The sequence below is a fragment of the Rhincodon typus genome, chromosome 11 (genome assembly GCF_021869965.1).
Source record: "Rhincodon typus isolate 14 chromosome 11, sRhiTyp1.1, whole genome shotgun sequence".
In the NCBI taxonomy this organism is placed as follows: Eukaryota; Metazoa; Chordata; class Chondrichthyes; order Orectolobiformes; family Rhincodontidae; genus Rhincodon; species Rhincodon typus.
This window is the reverse complement of record NC_063342.1, coordinates 45,713,055-45,730,725: the sequence shown is the minus strand read 5'-3', so window position 1 is coordinate 45,730,725 and position 17,671 is coordinate 45,713,055. Positions and strand designations below refer to the sequence as shown.

The 17,671-nt window shown below is 39.4% G+C and overlaps 1 protein-coding gene across 4 annotated transcripts in view; it reads left to right on the top strand.

Moving 5' to 3' along the window:
- The window catches only part of LOC109915223 (zinc finger and BTB domain-containing protein 20-like), a 282,481-nt gene that overhangs the window by 130,214 nt on the left and 134,596 nt on the right, over window positions 1-17,671 (top strand). For all 4 annotated transcript variants that reach the window (XM_048602874.1, XM_048602873.1, XM_048602872.1 and 1 more), the window contains exon 2: window positions 8,958-9,037. The gene's annotated coding sequence lies outside the window, so the exon portion shown is untranslated. The remainder of the gene's footprint in view (window positions 1-8,957; window positions 9,038-17,671) is intronic.

Genomic DNA, 17,671 nt, shown 5'->3' with positions numbered 1-17,671 from the left:
AACACAGCAGGTCAGGCAGCATCAGAGGAGCAGGAAAGCGGATGTTTCAGGTCGGGACCTTTTCTTCATTTCCTAAAGAAGGGTCCCCACCCATAACGTCAGCTTTCCTGCTTCTCTGATGCTGCCTGACCTGCTGTGTTCCTCCAGCTCCACACCTTGTTATCTCAGATTCTCCAGCACTGGCAGTTCTTGCTATCTAAATGCTGTTTACTCTGCTTTCCATGTAGCATGACACTTTGGCACCAGGTTGACAACACCTGTCTTGAAGAGAAACAAGACAGAACAAATCTCTCTTAAAGGTACATCTCTTTAAAATTAGAAAAGATGTAGAAAAAGTTCAGCAGCTCAAAATTAGGTATCCACAACGCACTGTGGACCACCAGGAGAAGAAGTATATTCAACCACCAACTATTAGCTCAAGGCCCAGAATATCCCTCATTCCACGGTGATTAAAATTGTTTACCCATTCCCAATGACCCTTGAGAGGATGTTGGTAAGACACCACCTTGAACTGGTGTTGTCCATATCGTATAGGAGATCAACACCAGTTCAATGAAGAGTGCAAATTGGCATGCCTGTGCAACACCAGATATACCAGAAATTGAGTCGTCAACCCAGTGAAGTGACAACACAGGATTATCTGAACACTCAACAACAAAAGAACAAAACAATATCACAATTAATGGATCAAATTAAATCTCTGAAGTCCTGCCAACTTCATTCATGAATTGTCAGACAATTTAACAACTAACCAAGAGAGCTTAACAAACCTTAAGACAGAACAGGTAGATAAAGTGATTAAGAAAGCTTATGGTAATCTTACCTTTATTAGCTAAGGCATAGAACTTAAAGGCAGGTAGTTTATGATGGAAATGTATAAAACATTTATCAGGACGCAGCTAGAGTATAGTGTTCAGTCTGGTACCACGTTATAGGAAGGATGTAATTTTAATGGAGAGGGTACACAGATTTACCAGGATGTTGCCTGGACTAAATTTTTTTTTATGCACAAGATTGGATAGATTGTAAATATAAAAAAAAACTGTGGATGCTAGAAAATAGAAACAAAGTAAATGATATGTGAAGATGGAGCCCAGAGAGAGGAAAGCAATTGAGCAGATAATGGAATGTGTCAAGGTCAGCCTAGGCGAATCATTAGCTGCTAATGGGGACCATCAGTGGCTGACAGTAGTTTGGTTGTGGTAGCCGCCTATGTGATGACAAAGCCTGGTGTGTGGTGAGTTGGGTAAGGACTTGGGAGAAGCTATTCAGTCCCTAAAATTATTGAAATTGATGTTGAGTCCTGAAGGCTGCCGGATCCCCAAGTGGAAAATGAGATGCTGTTCTTCTAGCTGGTGTTGAGCTTCATTGGAGCACTGCAGCAAGCTGGAGACAGATGTTGGTCAGGGAACGTGATTGTGGGTTGAAGAGGCAGGCATTTTAGTAAACAGATCTGCTTGGGGCCCTCCAGCCGTCAGGATTCCATATCGAGTTCAATAATTTTGGGGCATGAACACCTTCTCCCATGTCCTTAACCCACTGTTCACTGTCACTGGATAAAAATTTGGAACTCTCGCTGCAAATATTGAGGCTGTACCTATATTATATAGACAGCATCAGTTCAAGAAGGTGTATTACTAACACACATTCCATGAGTGAAACAAAAAGACCAAAAGAATTACTCAAGTTCTGTACAACCACATGACTATTTGTATTTCCAAGATTCCTTACTTTTTAAGTTCATGGTGCCCTAAATTATCTTTCTTGTGGCCTCTCAGATCAGTGGCAAGATCCTGCTTAGGATTGAATAGCCTGGAAAATGGATCTGACCAATGTCTTACTCATAAGAAAAAGAAGGTGTTTTAGATCTGTGCTATGTTCTTGTCAACTGTAACTATTGTCTTATTTGCTTTTATTTTATTACTGCTGCTAATGATTCCTACCCAATCAGTAAGCTGCAGTAACGTGGATACTTCATTGAAATATGTCTCTTCCTGACCTGGCATGTCGTCCTACATCCCCACTGAAGAAGGATTGCTCTCCGATTAATAACTAAGGGTGATGTGAGGATTTTTGCATTCCCTGAGGTTATAGATTTTTGTACTGTGTAATTATTTGTGCCCCATGGATGTTTGGTTTTTACCTGGTAGATTTGTCCTTTGGTTGGTCCAGTTAGCGCAGTAGAGTCATATGACACAGTTGTTGTGATCTATCATGGATATGTGGCTGTATCTTCTCTACAACTGCACAGAGATCACTTTTTTACCAACATTTTTGTAAGTAGATGTGCCTGACTCTCAATTTAGTGAGGATGCGGACAAATAGGTAATTATTTTATTGTTCATTCCTTGATTAGTTTCGATGTCTGTTGCTGCCAGTTTAGTCTGTAGTGGTGCTGTTTGTTATATTTTCATAGAGATAGCGATGGAGCAGGTCCTGACAACCAAGATTGTTTATTGAGCTATGTATGTTATATCCAAGGAAGGAAGAGGTCCCTGAACGACTTCATGGATTAAATCATTCTGCATTGTTTCTGAGAACTTCACAGTATTTTCTACTGAGCTGTTTGCTTTTACTACACCATCCCCTACCTCCTCTTCTAAGTATTTACACTGTCCCTAGATGTTTAACCATTCCCATCAATCCTATGTTTTCATTTTTCCATCATTAGCATTTTTACATTTTTATCCATTGGTAATTGTATCAAACTTCCCTTTCTGCCAAGTCTCTTATGGCATGGCTTCAGTGTCAACCAGAATCGCCATCTCATAAGAAATAGACAGGACCGATGCTGGTAGTCTGCTCTACTTGTTTTTTTTTCTCTGAAGAGCAGCAATGAACTTCAGTCATTCCATTTTATGTGGGGAAGACAAACCACTTGTTGTGTTCCCTCAATTGCTATTTGGTTGAATCTGGTCAGGCTTCTTCAATCTGTCTTGAGTAAAGAATGACCACAGTTGCAACTTTTCTGGTAGGGAGGAGGTTAAGAGCTATTTTCAGGTACCATAAGTGGTGCATTCAGTGTCATTTCCTTGGCAAAATTGATCTTTGGTGAGCCCTCTGCCGGGAAGTCCTCTGGGTGTCAATGTTACGTCTGTGGTATGGTGATTTTCCCAAGTGTGTCCACTGGTAGCCAGGTGGGTTCTTGTGCTATCAGTAAGCATGTTTGTGCTTCTGTCTCCTTAGGGAGCACGTAATCAGGTCTGAGGTTTGATCTCCTGTGTAACCCCCTTGATGTCCTCCCTGAAGTAGAATAAAGAGATCCTCTTCCCTTGTGGTCTTTTGTTTGTTGCAAGGATTCTGCAGAAATTCTTTTGTCTTTTTTGTCAGGCTCATCTTCTAGTTGCTTCTGGCTTGATACTGGAGTCATCGTCCAGTTGTCCAATATCTTTGATCTGTAGTTTCAGGCTTTCTGTTGATGCCAGCTGCTCTAGGCACCAGATCTTTCAAAGCTTCAGTCATTACTTATTCTATTGTGGGCTCTATCACTGCTATCATTCCAGTTTGTTCTTTCGTTTCCTTGGGCTGTGCCATTCCTGGGATCATGTACCATGGTCAATACTTGGAGTGGAGTTGATTGCTGCTCCTGTCGCTTCCTTATTGGTTGTACCTTCTTGGGCAGGCTGGGATCTGTCCTCTTTATGTTCTGCTAGTTTCAATTTATACAAGAGGTTGCCTGCCTCAAGGCTGCTCTTTTTTTTTTATAGCTATTCATTCATGGGATGTGGATATTGCTGGTATCAAGTAGTCAGTTAAAGGTCAATCATGTTGCTGTGGGTCTGGAATCACATCTAGGAAAGACCAGATAAGGATGGCAGATTTCATTCTCTAAAGGACATTCATGACCCAGATGTTTTTGTTTCAAAACTTGACAGCAGTTACCTGGTCACCATTGTCTAGCTTTTTCTCTTCCAGATTTTTATTGAGTTAAAATGTAAAGATCCCCCATGATGGGATTTGAGCACATGTTCCCAGAACATTAGCTTGGAATTCTAGATTGCTAGTCCAGCAACATCAGCGCTACGGCACTGCCTTGCAGTTGTGGTCTGTATGCCCCATGTTCTGTCAGCACTGCCCATTGATGGAGTCCGTCCTCTGCATGCTCAGTTAGTCTTGCTTACAGCATGCTGTCTTTCCTGAATGATGTTGGTGAGCCACATTGGCTTTTATAATAATCCAACAAGTTTATTGAATTTGGTTTCACTGCTGACCTGGTGGGATTTGAGCATGCATCTCTGGCTGCCAGGTCAGTACTGCAACCATTTATATGGCTTTGGATCTTCTTAAACTAAGTATTAAGATGTTGAAAATTCAAAATGATGTGAAAGCCTAAAGCGAATGTGAAAACTTTAAAAGGTGACATAGCCTGCATTTGCATGAGTTATGGCATGTTTTTGGCTGTCATTATTGGTTGATTGTACTATGCTATCATTTTGCTTTGAGTCTTAGACTCAATAAAAGTCAACCTTTTGAGGATTATTTTAATTTGACTTGCATTCTGTGTCATTCCACACTCAGAGTGTGGAGAATCCTAATGAATCTCTGCCTTAGAAGGCTGTGGAGGCTCAGCCATTGATTACTCGAGTCTGAGTTCAATGGATTTCTACACATGAGAAACTGAACAAAGGATTGTGCAGGAAATCTGCTATTGTGATGCTCCTATTCAAGAGAGGGAGGGTCAGAAAGCAGGAAACTATAGGTCAGTTGGCCTAATGTCTAACATTAGGAAAATGCTAGAATTGATTATTAAGGAAGAAATAGCAGAAAATTTAGAGAGGTTTTACACAATCAAGAGTGGATTTGCAAAGGGAAAATCAATGTCTGATAAATTGACCAGAGCTCTTTGAAAATATTTAAGAGTGAAAATATATGAGTTGATTTTAAGGGAAAAACGGTACATGCAGTGTATTTCGATTTTCAGAAGTTATTTGATAAGGTGCCACATTATGTCATTGTGCAAGTTAGGAGTTTGCGACAGTGTGGGCAATGTGTTAGCATAGAGTGGGGATTGGTTAACACAAGAGGGTAGTGGAGTCGGCCTCATTAGGGGCATTTAAGCGGCTATTGGATAGGCATATGGACAATAGTATAAGGTAGGGGTGGAGGTTAGATAGACCTTAGGATTAGGGTAAAAGTTCGGCACAACATCGTGGGCCAAAGGGCCTGTACTGTGCTATACTGTTCTATTTTTTTTAAGACAGAGAGTCAGGATCACCAGGTATTTTCAGGTTGGAAATATGTACTGTAACAACATTAAAAAGACATTTGGACAGGTACATGAACAGGAAAGGTTTAGAAAGATATGGGCCAATACAGGCAAATAGGACAAGTTTAGTCAGGGAAACTTGGTCAGCATGGACTTGTTGGACCGAAGGGTCTATTTCCATGCTGTATGACTCTATAACTGTATGAAACCAATCCTCAGGACGCAGCTTTTATCATCTATATTAATGACTTGGAGGAGGGAGTAGGGTGTAATTTATCTAAATATATTGATGATACAAACTAGGTGTAAGGGCATATTGTATGGGGTAAAGAATCTGTAAAGGGTTATAGGTAGGTTGCATAAGGTGGCAAAACTTGGCAGATGGAGTTTAATGTAATAAAACAAAACAGAAATTGCTGGCAAAACTCAGCAGGCCGAGAGCATCTGTGACTAGAAAGCACAGAGTCTGGTGACTCTTCAGAACTTCTGCCTGCCTATCTGAGTTCTGATGAAGAGTCAACAAATTCAAAACATAAGCTTTGCTTTCTCCACACAGATGCTGCTCAACCAGTTGAGTTTTGCCAGCAATTTCTGTTTTTGTTTCAGAACTCCAGCATCCAGAATTCTTTATTTTAGATTTTAATGTAGTAAAGTATGAGGGAGGAAGAAACAAAAGGGTACTATTAATTGATTGGGCAGAGACTGAAAAGAAAACAGTGCAGCGCAGAGGGATCTGGGTGTTTGTGCATGAAACACAAATGTTCGCTTGCAAGTGCAGCAAGTAAATAAAAAGACAAATGGAATTTTGGCCTTTTATTACTTGGGGGTTGGAGTTTAAAAGTAGGAAAGCATTGTTATAACTGTACAGTGTGTTAGTAGGGTGGCACAGTCCCTGTGTTTATGAAAGGATGTATTAGTATTGGAGGCAGTTCAGAAGAGATACACTAAGCTGATTCTTGGGATGAAAAGGTCGGCTTATTAAGAATAGCGAAATAGGTAAGGCCTTTTTTCAACAGATTTTAGACGAATGAAGAGTGACCGTGACAGGTAGATTTGGGAAGATATTTCCACGAGTCGGGGTACCTCAAACAAGGAGGTGGTGCAGGCAAAATACTCTCAACATTTAAGAAGCATCTGGATGAGTATTTAAAATGCCAGGGCATATTAGGCTATGGACTACCTGCAGGTAAATGAAATTAGTGTGGTTTGGTGTTTGTTGGTCAGCGCAGACATGATCGGCCAAAGGGCCTGTTTCAATGCTGTATGACTCTCTGACTCTAGGAACCATGGTTACAGGTCAAGGGAACAATCATTTAAAACTGAGATATGAAGGAATTTCTTCACCCAGACAATAGTGAGTGTCTGGGATTCGCTACCTCAGTTTGAAGACAAGATCATTGAAAGTATTTAAAGAAGATGTGGTTAGATATCTGAAATAGTGTTGAGAGATATGAGGAACTGCTACAAAAGAGGAGTTGAGGCATGGGACAGATCAGCTTTGGTGTTAAATAATGGGGAAACTTTGTCATGAATGTTCTACTCCTATTTCTTAGGTTATTGGTAGTATAGATGATGGAGGCCTTGTACGTTTTTACCAAGATTTACCTATCTGTATTCCATTCCCTTTTGAAATAAAGGCCACCATTCCATTTGGCTTTCCTATTACTTGCTGAACATGGATGCTAGCTTTTTGAGGTTTATGTATGAGGACAATATTCAGCTCCTCTTCTTCCTGTCAAAGTGCATAATGTCACATTTGCTCACCTTGTATTCCATCTGGCAAGATTTTCCCCACTCGCTTAATTTGTCTATATTCCTCTGCAGAGCCTGTCATCCTCACAACTTGCCTTCCCATCTATTTTTGTGTCATTTTGCAATAGTACTTCGTTTCGCTCATCTATATAATTTATATATGTAGTGAACAATTCTGATCTCTGTAGTTGCAGGTTGCCATCTGAAAATGCCCTCGTTTTCCCAACTGTCTGTTTTCTATTAGTTAGCAAATTCACTATCCATACTAAAATATTACCTACAACACCATGTTACCTCCTAAAATTTTTTTTTAGAATAAATTTGTCAGGTATGATTTCCCCTCTCAAGTGCTCTGCTATTACATTCTTTATGATAGACCCTAATGTTTTTACAAGTGTGTGCATACTATCTGACTTTTTTTTAAATCTGAGTTTGAACATTTTTTCTGACTGCTGTACTTAAAATGCTTGCAGAGAAATGGGTTCAGAAGTGTTTTAGGATGATATGATGTAATTACAATTTACAGGATGCCGAGCTGGGCAAAGAAGTGGCGAATGGAATTCAACCTGGAAAAGTGGGAAGTGATTATTTTGGAAGGTCAAATTTGAATGCAGAATGGAGGAACAGAGGGATCTTGGGGTCCACGTCCAATAATCCCTCAAAGTTGCTATCCAAGTTGATAGGGTTGTTAAGAAGGTGTATGGTGTTTTGGCTTTCATTGACAGGGGAATTGAGTTTAAGAGCCGCGAGGTTATACTGCAGCTCTATAAAACCCTGGTTAAACACTTAGAATATTGAGTTCGGTTCTGGTCGCCTCATTATAGGAAGGATGTGGAAGCTTTAGAGGGGATGCAGAGGAAATTTACCAGGATGCTGCCTGGACTGGAGAGCATGTCTTATGAGGAAAGGTTGAGGGAGCTAGGGCTTTTCACATTGGAGTGAAGAAGGATGAGAGGTGACTTGATAGAGGTGTACAAGATGATGAGAGGCACAGATAGAGAGGACAGCCAGAGACTTTTTCCCAGGGTGGAAATGACTATTACGAGGGGGCATAATTTAAAGGTGATTGGAGGAAGGTATAGGGGAGATGTCAGTGATAGGTTCCTTACACAGAGAGCGGTGGGCATGTGGAATGCGCTGCCGTCAGTGGTAGTGGAGTCAGATGCATTAGGGACATTTAAGCGACTCTTGGATAGGCACATGGATGTGAGTAAAATGTAGGGTATTCAGGATAGTTTGATCTTAGAGTAGGATATTAGGTTGGCACAACATCGTGGGCTGAAGGGCCTGTACTGCTGTACTGTTCTATGTTCTATAAGTGTTTATGGTAATGCTAAGTTCTTCTAACTTGTTTTATTAATTTATGATACTAAGTTTTGTATCCTTTCTTACACTTCTTTGGGGTACAGATTTACTTCTGTTCATTCAGTGTTTGCAGTTATGATTTGGTCTACACACCATTTCCAATGCATAATAATAATAAAGGTCTGCATTCAAACTGATTAATTAGATTGAGGGTAACTCACAGATTGAGTGTGTGTCGGTTTTCGTGCGTGGCAAGTGTAATAGTATGCATCTTGGCCTGGTAGATTACATGAATTAAAATAGAACGTACATTGTAGCAAGTGACAACACTGATCAATTCAATTTCAAAGTTATCTAGGTAGCACCAATAAAATTATCAACTTGCTCTATTAATTTAAAGGATGTGCCTTTTATTTAAAAACCTGATGTTTATTGCTTATCATTAGTTATCCTTGAGAAGGTTATGGTGGTTTTTTTGAATTTCTGTAGTTGGTATGATAAAGATGTTGTCGCATTGATTTTACATAGGGAATTCCAATAATTTGACCCACTGATAATTAAAAATGCATTTCTTCAACCATTGCAGCTGAACATTAAAAGGTAAATAGAATAAACCATGTATAATATGCATATCATGTAAGTTAAAATGGGAACAGTTAAATATATTTTAATAGAGTTCACAATTCTTTTACAGATTATGTGAAGTCCGAGTTGAATTTAAAGTGGAATAGTGTTAAAGTGAATTCAGCATTGCTGGAAGATACTTTACATACAGTGAGTACTTTTTAAGTCAAAGCATAATCAGTTAGATTCAAATAATCAGGTCATATTGCACTGTATTTCATTTGACTAGGAAACAATTTTGTTACGTGGCAAATCTCAGCTCAATACCTACTTGTTTTATCCTATAGCACCTTCAATTATCCTAGGGAAACCTATAAAGTGAACATTTAATAAAATAAGAAAATCATTGCTAGGGCATAGAACAAAGGTTAAGCAATGAGTTGAGCATTCAAAAGCAAAACCATTTGGCTTAGGACATAATAAGATTGTCTCTGTCTCTGGCTCTGTGCGCACTGATTTCGCAAATATCCTAAACAATGCGAATTTTAACAAATGCATATTTTTAGTTAGTATGTATTCTGCTTATCATCTATTTCCTTAAACAATTCATATTTAATGCTCTTGCTTATACTAAATGATTCAATTAGTTCAGCCACCAAATGTCTCGCTCCACTGACCACCACCAGAAACTATTTTTCTCTTATCTTCTTTCATAATCTCACTGAGCAATGCTGTCCATGAGACACAGCCCAATCCCACCAAACTATGGACCACTTCAACTTTCTTTGCTCCCATGTTAGTTACACTGTGAATGGTTAATTTGCTCAAGTGGTCCCTAGTCAACTTCCACCCACATCCTGCTGTTCATCATGTCCCCATAGCTGTTTGTGTACCTGTGATGTATGTTGTTGCCTTTGTCTAATTCTATAGACTCCTCTGTGTTCCATACTTCAATCACTCCATCGTGTTTTTATTCCAACCATGGTGTCAAAATCCAACTCTCAAATAATATCCTTTGTAATTGTAACATGAATGCCTTACCCCTCCTTAGACTTTTAGGTCTTGGATAGAATTGACTGTTTCATCCATCACAGTGCTTTCTTATTTTCCAATACAGTTTAATTGCCTTTCAATGTCCCAGTTCCCATCTCCAGTTCCACAGGTATCACAGATGCGTCAATCATTCAAGTTATTTTCTGGCCCCTGCTGCTCTCTCACTATCTCCCAGGTATATTTTGAACAGAGAGACAGTGAGAAAACGGCAAGGCTGAGAGAGATTTGTGAAGTGTGCGACAGCTCAACAGAAGACGTGAGAAAAAGATACTGCAACATTTAGTGCAAAAAATTGGAAATGGAGACTGCTTGCCCTAGGGATTGCATTTCACCAACACGTTAAGACCTGTATATTTTAAGGGTACTTACAGATATTGCTGTCATATATGATTGGCACCCTCCATCTTTCCTACAGTTCTGAGTCACTTTTTCCCCTAGTCACTAGTTTTGTTCACAGCAATCATTTCAAATGCTTCAGTGCTTCTCCAATCCAAGTCTACCCACCCATCACTACTAAATTACAGCACCACTTTCCCATCATATCACTGTTAGTATATCACATATAGATATCACATCCTGGGGTTACCTCCCATTATACAAGACCAAACTATCTAGTGCTCCAAGTGTCCATGCTCCCATTATATAGACTTTATCACTTATTTACCCTGTGCATCTAGACCCCTGAACCACCATCCTAACATTATCACAACGTACATTTCCATGACCCAGTTCTCCTGTACACTTAGTGGTAACCCTGAAGTCTCTTGTGTTTCTTATACTATTTTTTTTTAGGTTTAGAAATTGGAAAGGATTTAAATGAAAGTTGAAGCTGGGTGCATAACTACAAAGAATAACTGGGGGAGGAAGTGTCAAACTTGCTTCAAGGTGAAGTGGGGTGAATCAACAGTCCTCTTTACAACCTCCCCAGTTGGATGCAACAAAGATTTATGTTCTTCTTAGCACAAGGCTAGACTTCTGTCCAGTTAACAAGTAGTCACTGTAGCAGTAAGGAGCCACTTACCTGAATACTTTCTCTTGTAGGTTAAGTGCTCTTGCACACACATTTCTAAGGTATACAGAACTGTTGGCTAATGGATTAAGTGTTCCATGTTTGTTGGCTCTTTGAAATTTTACAATTTGCATAATATTTGAGAATATGTGCAGACTATAAACACAAAAATGAGGCAGGCCTTTCTTTCGTGGTGATGTTAAAAGTTTTTCAGAAACAGTGTTCTTTCTAATAACTAGATATGTTATTACTGAATTTAATAATGAAGTCCTTTGCTGCTGAGACATTTAGAGTGGAAAATAATAGTGTGTTTTGAACCAAAAATATGTTTTATAATTTTAAGATTCCAGCTTGTAAAGCTCTTAGTCGTTGTGTGGCACTGTTTTATACTATATTTCTGTATGTTAAAGAATGTGTAACATAAGAAGACCTCTTTCTCAATTTTTCAAATTCTTGCAACATTACAAGAAATTATTTTCATGAGGCTGCCTGCTAGGCCTCTAACATCACAAACCAAGGTCATTACATCCGTGAAGACTGGTTCCCACGGTTTTCTTCCACCAAACCATAATCTGTTGCCAAAGGTAATTGGCAATATCTTCTCATAGTATCAAAGTAGAAACAGGTTAGGCTGCTAGTGTTGGAACTGATAGTTACTGTTGTGGAGCCACTATCTTGTTTGGGGTGCAAGGAGTGATTATAATAAATCCAGTGTAACTTTTCTGTCATAAGCTGAAGATTATCTTTTCGTTATTTTGGAGATTCCAATGGAAGCCTGAAGCCAAGATTCTGGAAATATAATGTCTGTTGAACAAAGCTGCGAATACTGTTTTTTATTTCAAAAATAGACTTTAGTCATGAAAATATCTTTATATGCATAGTCACTGCAGCAGTTTGATTCTGTACAGTAGCAAATGTAGAACAAACAAACATTGGAGTTCGACCAGACCTGGACGCAGAACTCCAGAAGAGGCCTCACCAATGTCCTGTGCAACATAACTTTCCAACTCCTATACTTAAAGGACTAAGCAATGAAAACAAGCAAGCTAAACACCTCTTTTAACCATCCTGTCCACATGTGATGCAAGCTTCAAAGAATTATGTACCTAAACTCCTAGCTCCCTCTGCTCTACAACACTACACAAGGCTCGATCATTAATTATAAAGGTTCTACCCCTGTTTGTTGTACCAAAATGCAATACCTCGCATTCATCCCCGCATTAAACGCTACCTGCCATTTTTTTTAAGGCCGTTGACCCATTTGATCAAGATCCGTTTGTAATCTTGGAAAACCTGTGAGATTGGTTCAGTTTGGAATTATGTTCAGCATAGACTGGTTAGGCCAAAGGGTCTGTTAATGCTATATGACTCTATGAATCTATCTAGAAAACAAACCCAAGGCATTTCTTTCTTCTACAAGAATAATTGAAAGGACCCCCATTTAACTTTGGCAGAAAGACCTTAAACAGTGGTCTTTTCCCCAGTGTGCCTTGGTGGCAGCTGTCCCAAGTTTTAGTGCATCCCTCAGCGGACAGTCCTGGACCTTGAAATGTGTCAGCCTGCAACATTCAGTCAGGGTTAACTCCTTGCCTTGGAAGACCAACAAGGTTCAGGCAGATCGAAGTCTTTCAGTGAGTTGATGGCCGTCCAGGTACAGTCAATTTTTGTCTGTGTGTGTGTCCTGGGGAGCAGACCCAACAGCGTAGAGTCCCATGTCATGGAGCTGCTCACGATGAACCTCGACAAAAAGAATGCCAAGAATACACCTAAGTAAAAATTAAAAGAAGTGTGAATGCTGTAAATCACAAACAAAAATAGAGATGCTGGAAATTCTCAGCTGGTCTGGCAGCATCTGTGAAGAGAAATCAGAGTTAATGTTTCGGGTTGAGTGACCTTTCCTCCGAACTGGTTCTGATGCTGCCAGATCTGCTGAGTTTTTCCAGCAATCGCCAAGAATACATCTTTGTGCTTCATGGAAATTGGGCTTGTGTAAAGTACCATTCAATTGGAAAATGTAGTGTAACCTGTAGGAAAGAGCCTTAACGTTATGGTTCCTGGTCCCACTTTTCTATTCACTGGCCCGAGTAACAAGTGGTCCTTAATTGCAATAAAAAGGAGGTCTGTTATCAGGTTGCTAAAAATGTCAGGTGGATGGTTTAAAAAATTAATCAGAACATTTTGACTGCACAGAATGCAAAGTATAGTCTTGTCAAGATTGTGATTTTAAGAGGAATCAGAGAATAAAATTTGAAATCAGTATATACAATACTAAGGTAATAATTATGAATGTTTGGGAACTCTGTATAGTGGCATGCTCATTCTTAGCTTTGTATTGAGAAGATAACCCAAATACCCAAATGGGATAGTGCCTAAAAGATGAAAGAATGACCAATGAGATTATAGGAATTGTAAAACAGAGGAATGTTATCCTAAAGGGAAGAACTTCTTCTCCAGCTCTCATCTACACAGATAAATAACTTTGCACCACGACTGTGTTTTGCTTGATTAGTTTGATCAATATCAAGTTTTATCCCTGGCAAGTTACGATGTTCATTCTTTAGTTGTTCAGTTTTCCAATCAGGCTGGTGATCTTCTTCATTAATCTCACAATGCTAGGTTTCATACTTACCCAGCAAATGGCATCTTGATTTTTCTTAATATGATTTCATCTGTTTTCTTTGGAGCACTGCTCTTGTTTAATCTATTCCTGATAAAGACAATTATTTTGACTTCTATGTTGTCCAATTGTCCATAAGTAAGTACTTTATTTTTTGATACTTGAGTTGTTATTAACTGTCAAATTATTCATCGCTGTTAAAATTCCGATCTTATTCACAATCACTGATATTGTTATGAGAATATTTACAGTGGCAGTGATTTTGAAGAACACTTCTGTTCTTGAATGCTTTGGTAAATTCCCTCTGGCTGTTCCCAAATCCTTTGGAGTTTATGTTCTACATTTCTACCAAGCCATATTCATAATCGTAACTGTACAGTGTCTTTGAAATTATGCTGCAGCTGATGACTCATGCTCTTGACTCTTTATCCATTAACTCAAGGGTTCTCATAACAGTTTTCAATCATGTCAATAGCATCTTTAACTGAACATTCCAGCCAATTTGCTGTTTTTTTGATTGTTTATGCTCTGCATGCAGCATCTTACTTAAGATTATTTGTCCTCAGTGGCACAGCGTCCAGTCCAATTGCCATGCAATTTCATAATCGTGATCTTCTTAGTGCTTCCAACTGGGAAATAAAATTCTAATTTACTTTTTTTCAACAGAAGTTTCCTCATGTTTCCTGTTCATGAACAAGCTGCTACTACCTGTTTAATTTTTGGAGGAATCTCATTAATTAATGTAAGTAATGACACATTAGAATTCATAGGTCCCTGATGGAATTTTAACCTGGTTCTGAACTTCTTAGGCAAGTATTATGGTTTGATTGTTTCTTTTTATTTATTCACTTGTGGGACATGGTGTTGCTGGCTGGCCAGCATTTATTGCCTCTCCCTAACTGCCCTTGAATTGTGTGGCTTGCTAGGCTATTTGAGAGAGCAATTGAAAGTCAACACATTGCCGTGGGTCTGGAGTCACATGTAAACCAGACCAGGTGAGAGTGGTAGATTTCCTTCCCTGAAGGACATTAGTGAGTCAGATGGTTTTTCTGACAATTGACACTGGTTTCATGGCCATTAGTAGATTCTTAATTCCAGGTTTTTTCAGTTTGAATTCTGATTGAATATGGTGGGATTCGAACCTGGGTCTACAGAGCATTTGCTGAGTTTCTAGATTAAGAGTCTAGCAAGCGTACCATGAGGCAATTGCCTCCCTCTGATTATAGGAAGGAGGTTTTATTTATTGAGGTACTGTTTATCAATATTTGCATTGAAACTCAGAAATGTTAGGATTTTACAGCTGTGCCTCACACCTGATCGGTACTTTTTGGAGTGAAACTTCATTTCTTCAGTGGAAATTGGAAGAGTTGAAATGTTTCTCCGTGTCTTTTAGGGAAAAGACCAGACTTCAGCTTCCACAACCCCAGGGCCCCAGCTGAAACACACTCTTTCCCATTTCAAGCTTGCCTTTATTGCTGGCAACTTTCTCCTAATACTGGTGGGTTGCTGTGGGCCACTTCATTTTCATCCATTGTTGCTGCTGGAAGCAGCTGAGTTGTTGAATGAAGTGGTTGGTATGAGGCACAGAGTTAAAATCTGCCAAATGTCCTACTCCCACTCAAACTGAGTTGCAATCTGTTCCAGTTACAATTTTTAAAATTGTTGTTTTAATTTCCCTTTAATAAATATTATTGTTTTTCCATTGTACATTAAAGTTATTCTTCATTCTCATCTTTTCTTGTTAACATACAAATTCATTGAAATCTCATGACCAAAATATTATTTCCCAGGACCTCATTTTTGAAACTCTTTTTGCTTTCTTTTCTGTACAACTTATAGCCTTTGCCTTCTGATTGCTTCAAAATTAATTTTGATCTCGGCTGATTTCTTCTGAGATGTTATGACTAACTATAGAGCCCTAGTAACTACTTAAAGATCTGTGAACACGCCACAGTTCACTGCTGGAACTGAAATAACTTCACGGCTGGTATTCTGTTACAAAGTCACCCTTCATTTACACGTGCACAGTATTTGATACTGGTCTGGCTCCCTCTGAGTAAATAGAATCTCTGACACTCTTGTTCTTATCTGTCAGCCAGAGCTCTCTGATTAGGGCTGTTAATTTGGTCGAATCAGGGAACTCCTATTCTATCAGGTCCACTTGGCTGATCTTGTTACAATCACTACATAGATTCCCCTCTGAGTCTGAGGACATAGGCCTTTTTTTTTTGTAGCTCCTCCTGCAGCGTTTTAGTACCAGGTCAGGTTCCTCCAACTCTGCCTCTGATATGGGCAGCATGTAAATACACAGTAGTTAGCCTCATGTGCCCTGAGTATCTCAGGGGGGAAAAAAATTCATTCTCCTCTTCAGGCAGCAAAGGCATCGAGGCAGTGACATCGCTGCCATCTCAGATTTTGAGATATCTTCAATTCTTAAAGGAGAGGAAGAACCTATGGGTTTTGGAACAGTAGAAAAGGCTATCAATGAGCCAGGTACGTTTTGCTCCTGCACCGTTTACAAATTTGCAGTTTTCATAAAGTCCACGTGCTTGTTCAGGACTGTCGCACCTACCCGAACTGCATACGTCACTGGACCTGATCTCTCGTCAACCATGCCTCTTACCTATGAAGGGCCATTTCTGTGGTTCCTATATGGAACTTTACTTCAGGGGACAAACTGCCTTTCTTTCTTAAGTGAGTCCTGTGTCCAACATTGGCATTCCTGATACAGACGTGGGAGCTGGGGCAATTTTGATCACCCTCACTTTATCTTCCAAAGGGTGTAACCTGGTCTTGTCAACTCTATATAGCCCAAGCAGGTCACTTGGGGTGCATGGAATACATGTTTTTTTCCTCTTAAGGCATACGTCCATCTGGAAGAAATGTTCTAGGGACTATGTCCAAGTTCTCTTAAATGTTCCTTCTTGGTCTTCCCAGTGAGCATGAAAACTAAATGTATGGTGACCTGGGGTAGACCTTGCAAAATGTTCTCTATTGTCTGCTGAAAAATTGCACAGGCTATCGATATACCAAATGGTAGACTTGTATATTGGCACAAACCTTTATGGGCATTAATTATAGCATACTTCTGGAAATCCTCATTTAACCGCAGTTGCAAGTACGCATGGCTCATGTCAGCCTCGTGAAGGTCAGCCCACCCCTCCACCAGCTTTGCATATAAATCCTCTGTGTGAGGGATTGGGTATTTATTCAACTGCGAAAAGTGGTTTAACCTTGTGTTTAAAATCTCCACAAAGGTGAACCAACTCCTCAGGCCTCACAATCGGTATGACCAGTGCCACCCATTCTACAAACTGGAGTGATTAGATGATTCCTTTGCTTTGCAGCCTTCTAATTTTTACCTTTTTTTGCCTCTTAAGGGCAGGCCTTGCAGAATCGTGGAATTGCTTCCTGGTCAACATATAAGGCAGTCTTGGCTCCTTTGATAGACCCTAGACCTTCCTGAAAAACGGTAGACATGAAATTGAAGTTGAGTGCTTTAGAAGTAGCTCATTGTTTGTATTTTAGGCAAACTGAAATTTAAGTTACTTTAGAGAAGAAGACCAGGTGCTATTATGCTGTTCAATGAGCCAATCTATACTATGAGAGTTCAAACAGATTATCAGCTCTTCCACTTTATTTGTAGAATAAGCCTTCTGTACATTGCAGGTTTTTTTTGTTTAACAAAGGAATGTTCATTTCAATAAATTGTCAATATATGAAGGATACCTTTGCATGTAGCACAGACATTGAGCAGTTTGTATCTGTGATTCATTGTTGATCCTAAGGTATTAAGAAACTGCTCAGTATTTTTGTGCTGCCAATTACTTGAAACCAGTTAATTGTATTCTGCATCAAATTATATGAACATATATCCCAAAGAAATGTAAATGAGGAAACATATGACTTTTACGTTACCTTGCACAATATGTTTGTCATAATGTGTTAAAATTGAAATCAGTAAAATATTGCTTTCACAAATAATACTTCCTTTCCATTTACCTAACAGTATATTTGTCAGTCTGGATTATCCTTGTGCTTTCTGCCTTGGGGATTGTTAGTTCAGTTGGCTAGATGGTTGGTTTGGGATGAAGAGTGACGCCAATAGTGCATGCTCAATCCCCACATAGGTTGAGGTTACCATGAAGGTCCTGCCTTCTCAATT